At 39.1% G+C, this 14,862-nt stretch overlaps 1 protein-coding gene across 1 annotated transcript in view; it reads left to right on the forward strand.

The window, feature by feature from the left end:
- Positions 1-14,862, forward strand: part of LOC307098081 (gem-associated protein 8-like) — a 55,783-nt gene that overhangs the window by 6,409 nt on the left and 34,512 nt on the right. Inside the window, exon 2 of the mRNA XM_079768536.1 lies at positions 4,148-4,206. The gene's annotated coding sequence lies outside the window, so the exon portion shown is untranslated. The remainder of the gene's footprint in view (positions 1-4,147; positions 4,207-14,862) is intronic.

A 14,862-nucleotide genomic window follows, 5' to 3' on the forward strand; every position in this document is an offset into this window, starting at 1 on the left:
TCAACATTCTACACAAACACAGAAACTGGTTTGGCCAGTTGGACTAAGTTAGCTGATGCTAATTATTTACTATTTTCAATCAAATAAATAATAAATAACTAGGTTTGTTATATCAAACAGCCATAAAGCCATTGTAATAGAATAGTCCCAATCTGGTTGGCAACTATATTTTATTTATTACTCTAGAATGTTTATATTATTCACATGAACAAGATTTGTAAGTTTTTTAGAATATATGATTTATAAGCATAAATTGCTTGGAGGAAAAAAGCATAAATATTTCAATTGAATTATTTTAACTCCTGCTTTGTTTCCTGAAATGTTTAGCCTTTGTGCTCTTAGAGTTTTTTTTAGTCAGCCTCTGTTCTAGTTTAGTCAGCCTCTGGTTTATTGCTGCATAATAAACCACCTCCAAACCTTGCAACGTGAAAACAACAGTTCCTTTATCCTCCCAGAATTCAGATAGGGCATGGTGGGGATGTTTTGTCTCTGCTCCATTATGTCCTGGGCCTCAGCTAGGAAGACAGTTCAGAAGAATGACTGGAAACTGGAATCATCTGGAGGCTTTTCACATGCTGGCACCTAAGCTGGGATGATAGCAAGGCTGGGCTCAGCTGGGGCTGTTGACCAGAGCACTTACATCGGCCCCTCTCCTCTCTGGCCTGGGCTTCTCACAGGATGATGGCTAAGTTCTAAGAGGGAGCTTCCTGAGAATTAGTGTTTCAGGAGACCCACACGGAAGCTGCAGGGCTTTTTATGACCTAGTCTCACAATTCACATAACATCACTTCTTCCGAACTCTTTTGCAGGGATCAGTAAGCTATGGCCTCATGCCAAATCCAGTCTGCCACTGTCTTTGTAAAAAAAGTGTTGATGGAACACAACCATGTCCATTCGTATCATCTATGGCTGCTTTTGTGCTATGATGCATACTTGAGTAGTTGCCACTGAGACCATATGGTCTGCAAAGCCTAAAGTATTTACTGTCTGGCTCCTTACAGAAATGTTTTTTGAGCCCTGCTCTATTGATTAAAGCAATAACAACCCTGCTCAGTGTCAAGGGGAGGGGGAATAGACCCCACTCGTAGTCGGAGGTGTGTCAAAGGAGGTGCCGCATTTAAAAATACCACCTTAGCACCTGTTTGCCCCTCAGATTTAATTATTGTTTAGTCTTTAATTTTGTCAGCTCCTGAAGGTAAATGGTTGGCTAATAATTCTTTCAAAGAAAGGTTAATATGTGTTCAGAGTAAATGTCAGAGGTAAAGAGGACCTTTAATTCCTTAAAAGAGAAAAAAAAAAAGGGGGGGTGGGAGTGGCCAGGGAGAGATCAATGGGGGAAAAAAGAAGACATATGTAATACTTTAAAAATAAAGAATTTTTAAAAATAGTAAAAAAATTGTCTAGTTAGGTCTTACTTGGTCAACAAGTTTCAGGTTTTAGAAATCATTACATACTTACTTATGAAAAAAATAAAATATGCTATATTGGTATCATTTGTGTTAAACACCCTCCTCCCCCTCAATTTCCTCATCTATAGAATGAGGGGCTTGGGTAGTCAGTGTTCTCAACCCTAGCAGCATATTTAAATCAGGGAGTTTAGGTTCATGTCCTAGATAATTAAATCAAAATTCTCTCGGTAGGGCCCCCACTGGTTTATTTGTTTGTTTGTTTGTTTTAATAGGAAGGGAGAAGGAAAGAGGTAGAGACATCAGTGATGAGAGAATCATTGATTGGTTGCCTCCTGCACACTCCACACGGGATCGAGTCCTCAACCCATGCATGTGCCCTGACTGGGAATCGAACCATGACCTCTTGATTCATAGGTTGATGCTCAACCACTGAGCCACATCGGCTGGCCCCCACAGATGTTTAAAGCTCATCAGATGACTTTAATATATACCCAGAGCAGAGAAATGTATGGTTAGGTGAGTTTAGGCTTCTTTACAGATAAGATTATCTTGTTCTGTGATTGTAAATGGATATGAAAATGAAAAGTTTTCCCATATTTTTTATTTATGCTACTGAGAAAATTATTTGGAATAAAAGTTGTACATTTTACTATGATAAACCAGCATGATTTCATTATCTCACAGCCCTTTGGCCTAGCTGATTTAGCATGAACCTAAGTCAAATATTTTTATTTTCACATATCTTTTGACTTACTGATTATCTCTGTCATTTCACACTGAAGTAAACCTTTTATTTTTCTTGTTTGTTAATAAACATGCTAGTATGACACCTCTTTTCAGAATGACATTGAAACCTATCTGCACATATGTATTAACATAGTGTTTCTCAAACTTAAGCGTGAACATGAATCACTTGAGGAATCTTGTTAAAATGTAGATTGATTCAATAATTCTGCAGTGAGAATCTGGCTTAAGAATCTGCATTTCTAAAAAGCTACCAAATGATTCCCATGCTATCCAATCATCATCCATGCACTACACCTTGAGTAGCAAGTTAAAAACATACTCATCCAAAGTAGCTAATTAAGCTCAGAACTGCATGTTCAGTCTCAGAACTGATTGAAGAAAAATAATGGGGTCACAGGAAAGAGGGAAGGGGTGTTAGAGTGATTTTAAGTTGTATTGTACTAAGCATAATGGCAACTCTTACTTATTCGTTTTCTTTAAAAAATATTTTCATTGATTTTTAGAGAAAGAGGAAGGGAGAGGGAGAGAAAGAGAAACATCAATATGAGAGGAGAACATTCATTGGCCACCTTCTGCATGCTCCCTACTGGGGATCCAGCCCAGAACCAGGGCATGAGATGATGCCCAGCCAATTGAGCACACCGGCCAGGGCTCTTTTTTATTAAAAAAAATAATAATAACTCACTGAGAAAAGTATAGAATTCTGTTTTTATTTCTTCCCATAGGTTTTACCAATAATTACTTTCTTCTGCTGTGTGATACCTGTCCTCTATAATATAAACCTTATGCAGCAGCTAATCTTAAGGTAAATTTAACAGCTGAGAGCTCATTTTTGTTAGAGACAGCATGGTATAGTGGCATATGCATTGGACTAGATGTTAGAAGACCTGGATTCTTGTCTTTATCACCTTTGGACTTGTGACCCTGAGCAGGTCATTTACTCTCCTTCAGCCTCAATTTTGTCTTTAAATCTAGGCTAGTAATTGCTATTTACCGTACAAGGTATTTTAAAAAAGCAAATAAGATCATGTGAAAGTGTGACTTCTACATGTGACTTGTATATGTAACTTATTATATTGTCCACGGAGTATTCTTGACTTTAGACCCACATACAAGAATACATTGTCTATGATGCTGTTAACCTTCAACTATCTTCACTAGTACGAGGAGCATTAACAAGAATTAGATGATAAATAAGGCACCTGGAGACTTTCTCTGTCTTAGAAAGGCCTGAGTTCAAAGAATTAAAAAAAAAAAAAAAAAAGGAGTTTTAAGAGTCATGGAAGAAAGTTTGAATAAAGATTCCTGGGGAAAATGGTGGTGAATGCAGACTCTTCATCATCCTAGAGACTTGATCACTGTCTCCTTTACACTTCCTTGCCTGGCATTAGGGAGCATCAGTTGGTATTGATGGGAAGGTCTTGAACTGATTGTAATTAAGAGCCAATTTTGAATAAAACAAAAGAAAGGAAACAGGTTTCTCTGATTTTTTTCAAGGATCTCAGTTTAGAGGAATAGTTAACATCATGTCTTTCCTTTACTCTCTAGAATGCTTGCTGCAGACTAATTTACTCTCACAGTTATAGAGCAAATCAGGAGGTTTGGCTTTCACTACAGTAGGAGAGTAAATATATTAATTTAGAAAAAATTAATTCAGCTCCTATGGTTGGATAAAAATCTATATGATTATTCAATTAAGTTTATGAATGACCTCAGGGTGATAATTTGCAAGTGGAAAATTGAGTTGGCTCTTGAGGCAATTTTGCCTGAGCTCATTCAAGCAGCCATCTCTGCACTGGGGGACCTGAGGGAGGACCTGGAATGGAACCCCATATACAGTAAATTCCAGGGGGATTGACTGAAACCAAAGTAAAATCACTGCCCAGACCAGTAAAGTGACCCATATGTTACCAGTGAATAGTTCTTGGGATTCATTTAAGTAGAGAGGATAATACATTTTTATTGTGTTTATTTTTTCATCTTACTTGCAGATTACTTTGGGCACAGTAGCCACAGAAACTCTTGAGTGTAGCAGGAAACATTTTCTGGGGTAAGTAGTATATATCTTTTTCATTAGGTAACCTCAGGTATTTTTATAAGAACATCTCAGAGACCCCAAAGCCTTGCTGGGAATAGGTTTTTCAATAATTTTCTTGTAAGAACTTTCCACAATGATAGAAAGTCATCCCTGCTGTTTATGTCACTTGAGGCCTTCCTGATGGTTCACTACCTAATTCTCCAAATTTAGGTTCCCAAAATAACTTGCTACTTCCACTTCTGAGGTTGTTTCATGAGCAGAGTAGTGAGTGTTCTTTAATTTGTGGCTGCCCATATCTTGTTTATCTTTCTTGTTTATAGACAGAGACATGTCTAACTCATCTGTACATTGCAGACTGTTGCTCTTTAAAATCATGCCTTAATGACTGGGGACATTGCAGGAAGTGTGATGTGTGTCTACATGTCTTGTGTTAAGCTTTTGGCAAAAGCCAGAAAACAAGACACTGATCTATGGAGGAAATGTAAGCTTCTAATATTGCATGTTAGGCATGTAATATGGTTATATACCTACCCCTTCCAGAATAGGATGGACTTGGAATATGTATGTAGGCATTTACTTCCCAGTTTTAATAAGCATTTTTGTCCTTTAAGGGAAGACTAAGGTAAAAGAATGAGAACCCCAGCGAATTTCCCATTGAATTCCTTGAATGAACATACCCTAAATATGGTGTTCTTTTGGTCCAGTCTAATTTATCCCTGGGAACATTGCTTGAATAGCAATAACTATTTTTAAAGTAGCCTAACTTAAAAATACCACCTTAGCACCTGTTTGTTCCAGAAACCACCATGACGAGATGTTGAGAAATCCCTTCAGTGTACTTGTCCTGCCATCTAGACCTACCTAACCTTAGGAGGAGATTGAGGAGTGCTCATCTGTCCACACACTTTAGGGTGGTTAAGGGATCTCATACATCCAGGGTAGACCCAGAGGATAAGGCTTTGAGCAAAAGGTTCTCTTTAGTCTTGGGTTAGCTATTAGGAGAACTCCAGTGGGACAGTTTTGTTCTAGGTCATCTGAGCATTTCTTTTTCCTTTAAAGAATTCCGGGGCATTTCAGTTTGACTCAGAATATTTGGAGCTTAACTGAAGTAAACACAATTTTCTTGGAATAGCTGTGGGCTAGAATAGTTTCACCTCATCCCCACCTCTGTCAGCCTGCAGTCTCTGAAGCTTCCCTGAGGTGCAAATGTGGGTTACTCAAGGACGATGTACTCCCCAGGCATGCCCAAAGATGCAGACCCTATTGCAGCAGTGCTTGTCTGATACAAATAATATTGCTTTAAATTTGCAAGTTAAATTTTACTCTACCAAAAAGAAGAAGATAAACAAGCATCACTGTATACCATTACTGAGACCAATATTCCTACTGTCTAAAATGAAGTTTAATTCTTGCTTGATATGCCAACACTGTGAATGATATGACGAGACTCAGAGATGGGATTGTAGGAAATACTTCAAGACAATAGATTGGGATAATATCTTTTAAAGTTTATGAATTTCTTTCTCCTCTAATATTTATTAGGGAAGAGATTACTTTTCATGGATTCTGTCCATGCTGGAAAACTGGGCTGATCTGAAGCAGCTGACACCAATGTCAGACTCATCATCTAGACAATTTCTCTTCTCTATTTTGGAGTCTTTGTCTCTAGAACTCACACCCACAAAAATATATACTAATATAATGGCAACAGTTTTTCACTGCTCTATGAGTTATAAAGGTAAATTCTGAGGGAACATTCTTAGAATGCTGAGAGAGAGAAAGTTATGGTGCAATATTTTCAGGTTCCTGTGATGGAAAATTGTGATGTTACATTGTCCTGCCTATAGGCCAAGTAACCAGTGTTATATGATCTGGTCTTTGTTCTGGTCAGCCTCTAATTGTATCCACAGACTTCTTGTGACAGTTCTTTTCCATTGAAGAGAGATGACTGATGGTGTTTTCTATTTTACTGAAGCTATAACGTTCACTATACTTAAATGAATTAAGAATCTCTAATGACATAGTCTTCATGCTTTTCATCTAACTCTCAATCTTTATTTTTATTGTAGTACAGAAAAAAACAAAGTTTTGCTTTGTAATTGTTTTCTGAAATTGTTCATACTTAAACCCAAACCTATCAAATAAGACAACTGAGTGAGACTTTATTATCAAGATGAACAACTTAGACTGCTCAAGTTTTTGTCTTTGTCTTTTGTTGTCACATCTCTTTTCTTTTTTGTTAATCCTCACCTGAGGATTTTTAGACAGAGTAGAAAGGAGTAGGAGATACACAGAGATACACAGAGAGAGACATATCCATTGGTTGCCTCCTGCATACACGTAGACCCGGGGTGGGGGACTAAGCCTGCAACCGAGGTTTGTGCTCTTGACAAACCTAGAATTGAACCTAGGACCATTCAGTCCGTGGGCCGATGCTCTGTCCACTGAACCAAACCGGCTAGGGTATCACATCTCTTTTCTTGCCTCATCTAATATTATTCCAAATCAAATCCTAAATATCATATTATTTTATCCATAAATGCTTTCCATATACATTTGAATAAGGCCAATTATGTCAGGAAATTAAATTGATTTGTAGAAGCCAATGCTTTGTGTACAACCCAAGTAAAAACAATGTTTTATAAGGTGACAAATTATTCTATGATAGATATAAATATCTATTGCACATAGCTATTTCAACCTTCTTTGACTCACTGAGAAGTCGCATGTTTTAGTTTGTCTACTGTGGTCAAAGCACAAACCATGTAGTCCACAAATATCCGCAAAACTTGTTCTTACCTCATATAATATCTTGCATTCACATAGAGACTCCAGAGTTTCCCGATTACATAAAAAAAACAAAAAACAAAAACCAAAACGCCAGTTTTCAATCACTCTCTACACATAAACATTTTCTATTCTTTAGTATGCATTCAAGAATACATAAGTTTGACATGGAAAAGATGAATTTTGCTGATTTTATTTGCACATGTGTCATAAAACCCTTTTAAAGGGCAAATTTTTTAAACAATTTTTCTCCAAATCCGTGAATGAAACTGACATTCTGAAAATGTGTCCTAGTTACTCTAGCTTTGAGAACTCCAGTTATAATGTTACGGTCTTAATATATCTAATTATCCTATATAATAAAAGGCTAATATGCAAATCTACTGAACAGTGGAACCACTGGTCACTATGATGCGCACTGACCACCAGGGGGCAGGTGCTCAATGCAGGAGCTGCCCCCTGGTGGTCAGTGTGCTCCCACAGGGGGAGTGCCGCTCAGCCAGAAGCCCTGAGCCAGGCTCATGGCTGGTGAGCCTGTGGTGGCAGGAGCCTCTCCCACCTCCGTGGCTATGCTAAGGATGTACAACTACCGGAGGGAGCGGGCCTAAGCCATCAGTTGGACATCCCCCGAGGGCTTCTGGACTGCAAGAGGGCACAGGCCAGGCTGAGGGACCCCCCCACCTCCACCCCTGCCCTGAGTGCATGAATTTCGTGCACCAGGCCTCTAGTAATATATTACCCCAGCAAGAATGCTGCTGCTTGAGAACAGAACAAATCTGAATTTGTGTGTGTTGGCGAGAGAAGGAAAGGTGAGAACTGCTCTAGGGCTATGATATGTATAAGACTTCAAGTTGATCCCTCTTCATGTCAGCAGGTATTAGGGCATTCATTTTTTGGCATGGAGAGAGTGCAGTAGATAATGATTTTTTGTTCTCCCTCCCCCCACACTTCTTTCTCTACTGTCTCATTCTTTAACCCAGCTGCTAAATTAATCATTCTTTTCCTATCTTTCCCATTAACTTTGTATTGTGGAGCAAGGGGAAAAGACAGGTTTGTAAGAAAAGAGCCTATCTAGGAGTTTTTTTTCTTAGAGGCTGGCTCTCTGCCCCTGCTCTTGAATAATTGTTGACAGTTTAATTCATTTTTAAGTGCTGATCAGAACACAATTATCAGCAATTATTACAAAAAAGTATAGCAAGTCCACCTCATGAAACTCTATGGCTGGCAATGCTAATTGTCAGAATTAAATTGTCATGACATTATTCCACAATTTAATTTTTTTTACCTCTCTCTCTCTCTCTCTCTCTCTCTCTCTCTCTCTCAATTATTACGTATCTCTAGAGTACCTACTAAGTGTGAGGTGGCAAGGAAGGCTCAAAGGAGATAAAACCTGCACATAAAGATATAATACAGCCTGGCCGGCATGACTCAGTAGTTGAGCATTGACCTATGAACCAGGAGGTCACGGTTTGATTCCCGGTCAGGGCACATGCCCAGGTTGCGGGCTCGATTCCACTCTCACCACTCCTGTTTGACATAGTACTGGAAGTATTAGCCATTGCAATTAGACAAGAAGAAGAAATAAAAGGCATCCAAATTGGAAAAGAACAAGTAAAGCTGTCTTTATTTGCGGACGACATGATATTGTACATAAAAAATCCAAAAGACTCCATCAAAAAACTAATAGACTTAATAAATGAATTCGGCAATGTAGCAGGATACAAAATTAACGCCAAGAAATCTATGGCCTTTCTATACACCAATAGTGAACTTACAGACAGAGAGACTAAAAAGGCAATCCCATTTACCATCGCACCAAAAAAATTAAGATACCTAGGAATAAACTAAGGAGGTAAAAGACCTATACACGGAAAACTACAGGACACTGAAAAAAGAGATAGAGGAAGACGTAAACAGATGGAAGAACATACCATGTTCATGGATTGGTAGAATCAACATCATTAAAATGTCCATACTACCCAAAGCAATCTATAGATTCAATGCACTCCCCATTAAAATACCAACGGCATATTTCACAGACCTTGAAAGAACTCTCCAAAAATTCATCTGGAATAAAAAAAGACCCCGAATAGCCACAGCAATCCTGAGAAAGAAGAATAAAGTAGGAGGGATCTCAATACCAGATTTCAAGCTGTATTACAAAGCCACTGTTCTCAAAACAGCCTGGTACTGGCACAAGAACAGACATATAGATCAATGGAACAGAATAGAGAATCCAGATATTGACCCAAACCACTATGCTCAATTAATATTTGACAAAGGAGGCATGAACATACAATGGAATAAAGACAGTCTCTTCAATAAATGGTGTTGGGAAAATTGGACAGATACATGCAAAAAAATGAAGCTTGATCACCAACTTACGCCATACACAAAAATAAACTCAAAATGGATACAGGACTTAAACATAAGACGGGAAACCATAAAAATACTAGAGCAATCCACAGGCAGCAAAATGTCAGACATATGCCAAAAGAAATTCTTCACTGACACTGCCCCTAGGGCAATGGAAGCTAAAGAGAAAATTAACAAATGGGACTACATCAAAATAAAAAGCTTTTTCACAGCAAAAGAAACCATCAACAAAACAACAAGAAGGCCCACTGCATGGGAGAACATATTTGCAAATGGCATCACTGATAAAGGTTTAATCTCCAACATCTACAGGCAGCTTATACAACTTAATAAAAGGAAGATAAATGATCCAATAAAAAAATGGGCAACAGACCTAAATAGAATCTTTTCAAAAGAAGACAGAAGGAAGGCCAAGAGACACATGAAAACATGCTCAACGTCACTAATTATCCGAGAGATGCAAATCAAAACAACAATGCGGTACCATCTCACACCTGTCAGAATGGCTATCATCAACAAATCAACAAACGACAAGTGTTGGCGAGGATGCGGAGAAAAAGGAACCCTCGTGCACTGCTGGTGGGATTGCAGAATGGTGCAGCCACTGTGGAGAACAGTATGGAGTTTCCTCAAAAAACTGAAAATGGAACTCCCATTTGACCCAGTAATCCCACTCCTGGGAATATATCCGAAGAAACTAGAAACACCAATTAGAAAGGATATATGCACCCCTATGTTCATAGCAGCACAATTCACCATAGCTAAGATTTGGAAACAGCCTAGGTGCCCGTCAGCAGATGACTGGATCAGAAAACTGTGGTACATCTACACAATGGAATACTATGCTGCCATAAAAAAGAAGGAATTCTCATCATTTGCAGCAACCTGGGAGGAATTGGAGAACATTATGTTAAGTGAAATAAGTCAGTCAATGAAAGAAAAATACCACATGATCTCACTCATTTATGGATAATAAAGAACATTATAATCTTGAACAAAAAGATAGATACAGAGACAGTAAAGCATCAAACAGACTGTCAAATTACAAGGGGAAGGTTAGGGAGAGGTGGGGGAGATAAGAGATCAATCAAAGGACTTGTATGCATGCATATAAGCATAACCAATGGATGCAAAACTCTGGGGGGTGGGGGCATATATGGGAGGGGGGTATGGGGAGGGCAATGGTAAGATATGTACACATATAATACCTTAATAAAAAAATTGGAAAAAAAAAAATAAAGGACACAATAGAGTGAGACGTAAAAAATAAAAAAATAAAAAAAATAAAACTACAAGGCAGTCATACAAATGACTACAAATGAATCATGCAGATCTTATACTGATTTGGTATATTAGTAGGTTTATTTTTATTCACATTTTTAAACATAACCTTTTATCTGTAAGTCACATATGGAGTTACCATATGATCCAGCAAGCAATTCCACTCCCTACCCAAGAGAAATGAAAGCAAATGTCCACACAAAAACTTGCACCTGAATGTTCATAGAAGCATTATTCATAATTACCAAAAAGTGGAAATAACCCACATGTTCATTCATCAGTTGGAAATAACCAAATAGCCCACAAATAAAATGTGGAATATCTATACAATGGAATTTTGTTCAGCCATAAAAATGAATGAAGTCCTGATAAGAGTTATAAAATAAATAAAACTTAAAAACATTTTGCTGAGTGAAAGAAGCACTTAACAAAAGACCACATATTGTCTGATTCCATTTCTGTGAAATGTTCAGAGTAGACAAATCTATTGAGACAGAAAATAGATTAGTGTAGGCTGAGGGCCTGAAAGAGAAATGGGGAGTGACTGCTAATGGGGTATCAGGTTTCTTTGTGGGATGGCACTTTATAGTCTGTGTCTGATAAGCTGATATCTGGAGTCCCTGTGGATATGTTTCTGTTGAACGTTGTTTTGCTGAAGGGGTCTTTTCTCATCCTGCATCTGTCAATCAGATTGTGTGGGTACTTCGTATAGAACACTCTATTTTTATAAACCATTTGAAGCCTAGATGGATGTTCTCTTTCTTCAAAGTATAAATTTTGATTGCCTTTTTCAGGCACAAAGTAGTGCCAACAAGCAGGTCCCATCTTAATCCAATTCCAGGCCAGAGATTTTTCTGTACAAGCCAGATTATTTGAATCTGGGCTGCAGACAGTGCGAGGGCTGGTTACTTTCACTTCACCTTAATTTCTGGTGTGCAGCTGGGGTATGCACAGCCCCATTGAGGCAAAAGGAACGTCAGTACTACTGATCCTGTCTTTATTTTAAAGTTTGATATTTTGTTCATCATGGATTTTTCATTAGTTTTAACTGCATTAAAGTTTTATCTATCTGGATTACTGAGGGTTTTGGTTCCCCTAAATTGTGTGCTCCCAGGTCTGCTCCCAGCTTTGGTATTTCTATATCTACTTTGGGATTTTTACATCCTGAGAGTTTGAATAGACAAAGATGTGCGTTCCCCAACTTCCTCTAAAATCCCATAGTGATTTTGGGTGCACTCTCTCAATTTCCTCCTTTACCATGCTATTTAGAATTAACTGTCTAAAGACTTCCACACAACTAGAGACTGAAGTGAATTAAACATAAACATTTATCTTCACTTTCCCCTGAAACTGCCCTAAAGCGATAGTAGCAGAATAACAGCTCTTATTTTCTCTTCACTACAAGGACTAAGTGAAGAGAAAATAAGAGCTGTCCACAAATTTTTGGAAGACATGCAGCTGATGGAGGAGTGATGCCTGATCTCGATTATCGAAGTACAGGAAACAGAGACCTACTATCTACAGCGACAGATAAGGAGAAGCGAGCCAGTTCACACCACAAAATCCCACTGAAAATGTGTTGTTCTTATCATCAGTCATCAGGGAGAGGCAACAACAATTTGCATTCATATGTTATAGTCTATAATACTTATTTACTGTATCATCTCGAAGATTATTGTAACTCTCCCATGTCACAATCTGGTCAGGTGGGACCTAGATCTAGTACAATGAACAATGTTCTAATAGACTATACTGATTATCTTAGAAACTGAGTCAAGCTTAAAGTGACCTTACTATGCCCATAAATCATGACTGACTGATTGAGGATGATTGATTAACTCCAAAAAAATCCAGGGCCTTGCACAGACTATAAGATTTGGGGCAACTGCATGAGCTGAAAGGGTAACAAAATGGAGCTTTGGCTTGACTGTTGGGACTTTGCTGTGAGGCAGCCTTTAGCTGTGATGCATATCTTCTCACATTGTTGGTGTATCGTGTCCTTTTCCTGCAATAAACTAAGTTAGTGAACTAAGTGATGGGAATCTGAGTATTTTTTTTTTTACATTATTCTAATTTCTGAAAAGAATGTATGCATCCGAAGAGTTGACCAAAAAAAATCTGAGATGGTTTCTTTTTGCATTGTCCTGAACTATTGGGTAGTATTTGTATGTAGTTACAAGTTAACATACTATCGTGTCAGACCCATGACCTTTATTTTTAAAGGCTATTCCTAAAAGGAATACTTCGCTTTTTACTAGGAACTAGGCTTGCTCTACAATGTCAATATTAGGTATTTTTATTTAAAATTAAGTTTATTTTTTATGACAATGGTCCATCTTAATATGCATAACTGTTTCCTCTAGACAGGGAGTTACAAAGAGGTTTGGTGTTCCCTAGGAAGAGTGATAGCCTGAAGTTGTTGGCATGTTATCTGGACACCTGGGAACAGTTGGTGGGCCTCCTGCAGATCACAGAGAAGCCACTGGTTGCAGGAGTGGTAGATGGTAGCTAGAAAGCTGATAGCAGCTGTAGTGGAGACTGGGCTGCTTCTGTTTCCTCCACAACCTTGACAAAAGAGCATATACAAGAGCAGTATCACAAGATCTAAAAATAGGGAATTTACTAAATACTCAGTTGAGCTCTCTTTGTTGAAAATTTTATCTTGTTTAATAGCAATGCAAAAGGCCAACGGAAGGGACACGATGAGATGAGGAAGAGGGAAGAGTCCAGGATGTCTTGGTGAAGAGTCAATTGTGATATTGTGTTGAGCCTGCAATGCCTTTGCACATCCAGATAATGTCTACATGTAACAGGACAATAAGAAACTAGGAAAATTCCAGGGCAAGTGGAAAAGGGAAACTGAGACAAGAAACTTAAACAAGACCAAACAGTTTGGGCAGCTTGCAGCCAGCTTGTGAATTGCAAGACCTTATCTTCCCTAACCGAGGACACTGGAGAGAAAATGTTTTATACCCTCCTTCCTAACCGGAAAATACATAGTTTACATCACCCTGTCCGGGGAAAATAGAGAACAAAGACCCAATTAATGCCATTTGTGCCAGCTAAACCCAAGGACAGATGAAGTTGGGGAACAAATAACAAAAACCTCATTAAAGCCAGATAGACCTAAGGTAAAAGTAAAAGACCAAAGAATAATCCAAAACTCCCCTATACACTCATTTTAATACATCAGCATATTAAAAATGCATTGGGAAAGCTGATGAATATCCTCCTGAAACCCTCCCCTAAGATTCTTGCCTACAGAAAGAAAAATAAATAAAAAGCCCTCAGGACAAAGACTCAAAGCGGGCTCACTCTAGAGTATGCCTATGCCCCTTCCCGAGCATGAACTTTTTATTCTTCCTACATTCTAACGGTCCCCACAGGACTTGCAGCCAGGGAGCGGTGGGCAGTGGCAGCTCCACCTAGGTTCACCCCCCCTCCCCCCGATCCTGTCTCCAAGGCCCCCTTTTCTCTGACTTCCCAGTGAGCTAACAGCAGCCCTGCCCTGGCTCACTGCTTTCCTATCACATTTCCAGAGCCAAAGCAGAGCACCGCCTAGGCTCTCTCTCCCCTGTTGTTTCTTCTCTAATTTCTTCCTTCGTTTCACTGTCCCCAGCATTAATAAACATACTCTCAAACCCATCTGGACTCAGGTTGCAAAACCTTTCCTACACGAAGTCAAGGACCCACACCCTACCGGCTGGCCTGAGGCAGACCTGCTCTAGACCAGCCCCTGCCCAATCACAGACAGACAGTTGGGAACAGGACCTCGAGCTTAAGATAGGGCAAGACTGTAAGTCTAGGCATAGCGCCTCCCCCCACATGGCCCATGGGAGTTATTAGTAGATATGTGGATGGGGAAGACATATGCACAGATGAGACCACCCAGGATCTAAGAGAAGAGAGAAGGTTCAAGGACGCCCACCTCTTAAGAGGAGGAAGAAGATAATTCAGAGAAGGAACTTGAATATCAGTAAAAAGAGATGGGAGAGCCCTGGCCAGGTGGCTCAGTTGGTTGGAGCATCATCCTGTACACCAAAAGGTTTCAGGTTCGATTCCCAGTCAGGGCACAAGCCCAGATTTTGGGTTTGATCACTGTCAGGGCACATATTGGGAGGCAAGGAATCAGGTTTCTCTCTCACATTGATGTTTCTGTTTCGCTTCCTCTCTCACTCTCTCTCTTCCTCTTTCTCTAAAAATCAATGGGAACATATCCTTGGG

The sequence above is a fragment of the Cnephaeus nilssonii genome (genome assembly GCF_951640355.1).
Source record: "Cnephaeus nilssonii genome assembly, chromosome: 4".
NCBI lineage: Eukaryota > Metazoa > Chordata > Mammalia > Chiroptera > Vespertilionidae > Cnephaeus > Cnephaeus nilssonii.